Source organism: Dipodomys ordii, unplaced genomic scaffold (genome assembly GCF_000151885.1).
Source record: "Dipodomys ordii isolate 6190 unplaced genomic scaffold, Dord_2.0 Scaffold34, whole genome shotgun sequence".
NCBI classification, from domain to species: domain Eukaryota; kingdom Metazoa; phylum Chordata; class Mammalia; order Rodentia; family Heteromyidae; genus Dipodomys; species Dipodomys ordii.
Window position 1 is genome coordinate 13,814,002 of NW_012267250.1, and position 6,187 is coordinate 13,820,188.

Here is a 6,187-nt window from a genome sequence, read left to right on the forward strand (position 1 = left end):
AATCACAATCAAGAAAAAAAAGAACTTCGGGGAAGGGAGGGAGGGAGGGGATGGTAGGGGGAAAACAATGGAGGGGCTAACAATGTTCAAGAGGAAGTGTATTCATTACCTCACTCATGTAACTGTAACCCTCTGTATAGTATCTTTACAATAAAAAATTTAAAAAAAAAAAAAAAAGAGTACTAAAAAGCCAGGCATGCTGGATGCTAGTGTTTCATGCCTGTGATCCTAGCTACTCAGGAGGATGAGATCTGAGGATCTCTTCTTAAAGCTCCCTGGGGGGGAGGGGGGGCGGGCGGAGGGGGAGGGACAGTAAAGTCCTTGAGACTCTTATCTCCAATTAACCTCCAGAAAACCGCAAGTGGAGCTGTGGCTCAAAGTGCAGCAAAAGATCTCAGGGACAGTGCCCAGGCACTGAGTTCAAGCCCCACAACTAACCAAAAAAGAAAAGAAAGAAAGAGAGAAAGAGAGATAGAGAGAGGAAGGAAGGGAGGGAGGGAGGGAGGGAGGGAGGGAGGGAGGGAGAAGAAGAGAAGAGAAGAGAAAAAAGAAAAGAGAAAAAAGCCAAGAATTGTACCAAGTGCCTGCAATTCTCAAAGTAGATGTGAGTTCCAGCCCAACCTGGGCTTCATAGTTCCAGGACAGCCAGGTCTACACAATACCTTGGCTCAAAAACAAAATTTTTTAAACTAAAATTAAATACATTGACTTTTTAATTTTTTAATTAAGAAAAATGAGCACTGAAGTAATACAATGTATCTAAAATCGGTAGAGTGGGAAACATTAACTTCTGAAGCCACAGTGGCTCAGATTAAGAAATGCCAACTGCTCTTATTTGAAGATATATTTAAATTCCCAGCAAAAATCTTTACTCATTCAAGGTAAATTAAATGTAAATTAAAATTAAATGTAATTCAAAGTTAATAAAATCCACAAATATCATTTTCACTTATTGGTTAACTTTTTGATGTGAGATCAATGCTAGTAAGGCTTGTGGACATGGGCACTCAGAAGACAGCTCAGTGGTAGAGTCCTTGCCTTGCATGCATGAGGCCCTGGGTTCGACTCCTCAGCAGAAAAAGCTGGAAGTGGCACTGTGGCTCAAGTGGTAGAGTGCTAGCCTTGAGCTGAAGAGCTGAGGGACAGCGCCGAGGCCCAGAGTTCAGGCCCCACGACCAGACCCAAAAAAAAATTAATAAAAAAAACATGAAAATTGCATATCACATTTTACATGAAAATTGCATATCACATTTTGAATAGCTCTAAGTTAAAGGAGGGACAAAAACATTCAAGTTCTAATATGCTTAGTAATTCTTTACATTAGACATTGCTTTCTCCATCAAAATCAGTTTCCCCATTGACAGGCACAATGGTTAAGATAATGTCAGGTAGAGAAAACAGGGAAAGGTGCCAAATAAATCTGGGAAAATTTAGAATTCTTCCCCTAGGAATTTAAATTCACTTCTGAGTCCCTAAAGTTTTTTTTTATTAAATTGGTAAAAAGATTACTGGCTGAGACCCAAGCAGCAATAATGTTGTTAAAAAACAGTGATTGGGCATGTAAGAATTAGGAGCAGCTGCTAAGAGTCCTTTCACTTTCAAAAGTTTTGCAATCTCAATTATCAGTCACTTTCCATTATTAGATTTTTAGTAACTTGGCTAAAATCAGGATTTCTACCCCCACAATACCATGTTACCTAAAAATCTAGCATCCAATCAAGAGTCAGGAAATTATGCTTTTTGAGTCTTTGGACTAACAATCCTATGAGCCAATGATCCATAAATAAATTCTGTTTTTAAGTCTTCATTACAAAGCACATAGTTTCTCTTCAGGCAAGATTAGGCTGCCAACTTCTCTCCTTAAATCTTAATCCTTTCCATTCCAAAGGAAAAAGAGAAATGTACAAACTAAAGTGCACAAGAAATAAAGACTAGAATGAATGCCTGTCCAAAAGCATAGTATTCTAAATAACAAAAATAAAAATCTGAAACTTCTTAATTGCTTTTATTACAATATATTAATTGTAAAAAGGTTTTCTGTGAGAATTCCATGTATGTAAATTGTGTACTTTGATCCAATTTATTCTCTTTATTACTCTATTGTCCTCTCCTCTCTACTCTTTTCAACTGTGCTTAAAGGTTTTCATTAGTCTGTTTTCATCCACATGTACCTCAATCACATTTACTACCCCTCCTCTCTCTCTTTTTGCCTTCCTCCTTCCCACTGCCAATATTGTTCATCCAAAAGAGCACCTTTTTAATATAATCAAAGTATATGCTTTAAGAGTTTGCAAATCTATACCTCATCTCTCATCAAATAATACTGCTATTTCTATCCTCCCCACTTTGATTGCTCTAGACCAGACAACATCACCAGTGAATAGTTTTAGCAACCACTAATTTCTCAGTTTTTTTTCCTTTCCATATATCCTACTTCTACAAGCAAGGTTCCTCAATTTTACAATTAAAATTTAAACTCAGCTTCACTAACTCTCACCCTAGCAATGCCTTATTCCGTTCTCCATTCTGTTTCCCTAAACACAAAATCCTAATACTGAAATTCTACCATTCGTTGTAGCTTCTATCCCTTTTCTTTCCATTCTGATGCCTATAGACTTTTGTCTAAACACTTCTGGTTTTCCCAGTTTTTACTATAACTAAGGTATTTACTCTTTCTATTCTTGCTGTTTCTTTTTCACAGCTGGATCATAAAATTCACACAAATCAGACTATGTATGACCTTTCAGCCATTTAGAAATTATTTATAAATTCTATTGTTCTAAACTCCAAAGGAATAATGGTCAACAACAATACTGTCTATTAGGTTCAGGCAGAGCTGGAGCAATTTCAACTCTGATGCCCAGTTTTGCTGGTATCAGTGAAAGTTTATAAATTGAAATTTTGTCAGTAAAAGAGATTATGTCCTTCCAAACACTTAGTATATTGCTATTTATGCACCAGATAACAATGTTTTATACATCACAGACACTCAATAAATATTTAGTTTAGTAGACAACAAATTTTATAAGTCTTAAAAGAGAAACAGTAAAAAAGATATATATATATATATATATATAAAATCACAAGCTTTGCCTTTAAATGTAATGCCCTCTGATCCAACAACTCCATACTTAGCAGAAGAGATTAATGAAAGTATTTTTAATATAAAAACATAATACATGCACAAATATGCCAATGTGCTTACTAAAGAACATTTGCTATGATAAATAGCTTGGCAATAATTAATCAAATTACATTAATTCTCTTGAAAGAATGTCACAGAACAATATAAAGTTACATCTATATAGAATAGGTAATATTTGGGGGAAAATGTTTTGGTATAATGTTAATGAAAAGGCAAGGTTCCAAAGTTATCTGCAATTACTTTTTAAGCCATGCAGAGAAAAAAAGTCTAGAAGGAGACTATCAATGAGATTACAGATAACATTTTTCCTCTACATTTTCAAAATTCCTACAATGAACAGTTACTACTTTTTAATTTTAGAAAATAGTTTTACTCTAGAAATCCCAATCTTCTACTCAAATAAGAAGGAAGGCTCAGATTGTATGTAGGAGGTAACAAATGGAAATAAGTAAATATGTGTCTATCCTGTCTGTATTTTTAAGTTCTCACATTTAATAAATTTATCATATGCTACTAGTGAGGTAATCTTTTATACTGTGATGATAGTCCACAACTCTTAAGTCACGACTATTCTCAACGTGCTGACCTTTCGATCTAACCAAATAAGCACACCACAGAACCAAGACCCAAGCAAATCTGAACCAAACCTAGAACCATGGCTAATCTGAAATCCTACCTTTCCCACCTGTATGTTTTAAGCAAGTCATTGAATCTTCTCTATCTCCAGAGATGTTGCAAGTCTTTCTTAGTGACATATTATCGACTCACAACTTCTAGAGTCAATGAATCTCCTGATGTCTATCCTCAATTTCTAGTTTCCTTTTGAACTCATTTCTTCCAGTTCCTCTGTTTGACAGCTGCTTCTCACAATCACTCAAACTCTGTTAGCTAGCAACCTTCTCTTCACATGATTATTACATCCCATATTCACCTCACATAATGATTTTCATTTGACTGCAAATGGTAGCTGGTGTACTGAAAGATTCCTCAACCTCCTAATATTACTGCCAACTATATGAAAAAATATAATGAATATTAAATTTAGAAACTGATTCTTTTTGCCGCTGACTACCTCATTGACGCATCTTCCATTCTCTAAGAATAAGCTTTTGGTTAAAAGTAAAATCCCTGTATACATTTTCTATCTTTGCTTCCTTTCCCCCGCTCCCATGCCAAAGAACAAGTGTCCAGGCCATATCTTATCTTTTTCTGCACAGCACCCAATCGGCTTTTTATAGCCAGAAACCCTCTGAATGCAAAGCACGACCTTGGCTACCAGCTTCCCCTGGCACTGGTTTGAAAGTTATTTTTAACAGTAAAAGTAGCATGAAAGCCTACATTTCTCATCATAACTAGCCAAAACATTTCTACTGGATATAATAATGTGATCTTCTTCCCTTCTGAAGGAACTCCGCCTTCTAAACCTTTGATATATAACTAAGACACAGCAATTCGAGGCAGACATGAGAAGGCACTGGAGTCAGCTCTTCTCTTGTCAAACTTGTCTCTTACCTTTCTGTTGCTTCCTATATAAATGTGCTTAAAATTCAGCTGTCCAGGGGTATATTCCAGAAAAAAAAAGAACTCAGGGGGTGAGGGGGGGAAAAACTTCTTGATAGTCACAGAGTTACAGAATACCAAATTGAGAGGCAGTGACGGTGGGGCAGTCACTTTAGCTTTGCCGTTCACCCAGGATAAGAAAGAAAGGGGGAGGTTACAAACGAGGGTGGGTGGTATCTAATCCTGAACCACTAGTCACTGACCTCACCGACAACTTGTTACTGAAAATACTTTGTTGAAAAAGACCAGACACATACTTTGCTTAGAGACCTACATAGTTGTTAAGAAGTTCTGAATAAGATAGATTTAAATTCCTTTTCCAAAATAAGGACCTCATTTCTAATTGCAGTTGAAAACTAGATGTATTGAAGAAAGAAAAAAAAAAAAACAGGAGAAACAGGACTCCAGGAAATCCTCTCATCAAAATATTTATTACTTAAAATTCAGTGTGTTAGGAACCACCAAGGTGATGGCCATCTGTCACATCTGAGATGCTAATTTTGTTTCCTCTGAAGTCTCATTGGCCTCATACTATTTCACCCCACATCACACTTTCTGTTTCCAGTATTTATGAGGAACCAAGTAACTATCAGTAAAGAATTAAAACTGGAAAAAAAAAAAAAAAGAATTAAAACTGGTAGAAAAATAGGGGAGAACAAAGGAAGGGATGACATTGACCAAGTAGCATTTTACTCATAACCTGATTTACAGAATTGTAACCCCTTTGTACAACAACCTAATCATAACAATGAAAATGGGGAGGGGGAGTATTTTAAAGATTTACCAAGAGCTCCATAAGTGCAACAATTAATTAAATATAAGCCAACAAAATAAGTATTTTCCACAAACAAAAAACTTTTTTTCTTAAGCTATCCTTTTCTGCATTTCCTCTTCCTTTTGCCAATATTCAAATAATCACTAGAACAATATGTTAACACTCACCCCAACAATACTACACGTCTTTGCCTTATTGCTTAGCATGTCACCAAATCCTTGACACCACATTTGAACTTTTATGGTGCTTTTGGACATTACCACTTTTCTGAATTTCTTCTAATAGCTTCTAAAACAAGAGGTGTTAACTAAAATATGAGTACTCATTTGAGTGTTGGCAGTTCTGTTCTTAAAGGGCTGAACTCAAACTAAAAGAAAGCATTTATTTATCAGACACTCTTGGAACAAATGTCAGGGAGCCAAGAGGAAAGGCAGGGTCTGGGGACTGTCAGACAGAATCAACTATGAAAGAGGTTTCATTTTATATGATTTTCAGAGACGCCTGCAAAGTAAGTGCATTTTTATGTAGCTTACATTTAAATGTGCATAATTGACATTTATCTAAAGATTCTTAGTTGCTCACATACAGTCCTCCTCCGTTTTTTTTTAAGCTGTCCCCTTCCCTCAGAATCTAGGAATAGCCTCTTTTCACAGAGAAACAAAGAGTAAGTTTTATGTCTCTCAATCCATCTTTACTTGAATAAAGAA

At 35.9% G+C, this 6,187-nt stretch overlaps 1 protein-coding gene across 1 annotated transcript in view; it reads right to left on the bottom strand.

The window, feature by feature from the left end:
* The window catches only part of Ctnna3 (catenin (cadherin-associated protein), alpha 3), a 1,343,755-nt gene extending 1,338,904 nt beyond the window's left edge, over positions 1-4,851 (bottom strand). Inside the window, exon 1 of the mRNA XM_013017085.1 lies at positions 4,658-4,851. The gene's annotated coding sequence lies outside the window, so the exon portion shown is untranslated. The remainder of the gene's footprint in view (positions 1-4,657) is intronic.
* Between the last annotated feature and the right edge of the window lie 1,336 nt (positions 4,852-6,187).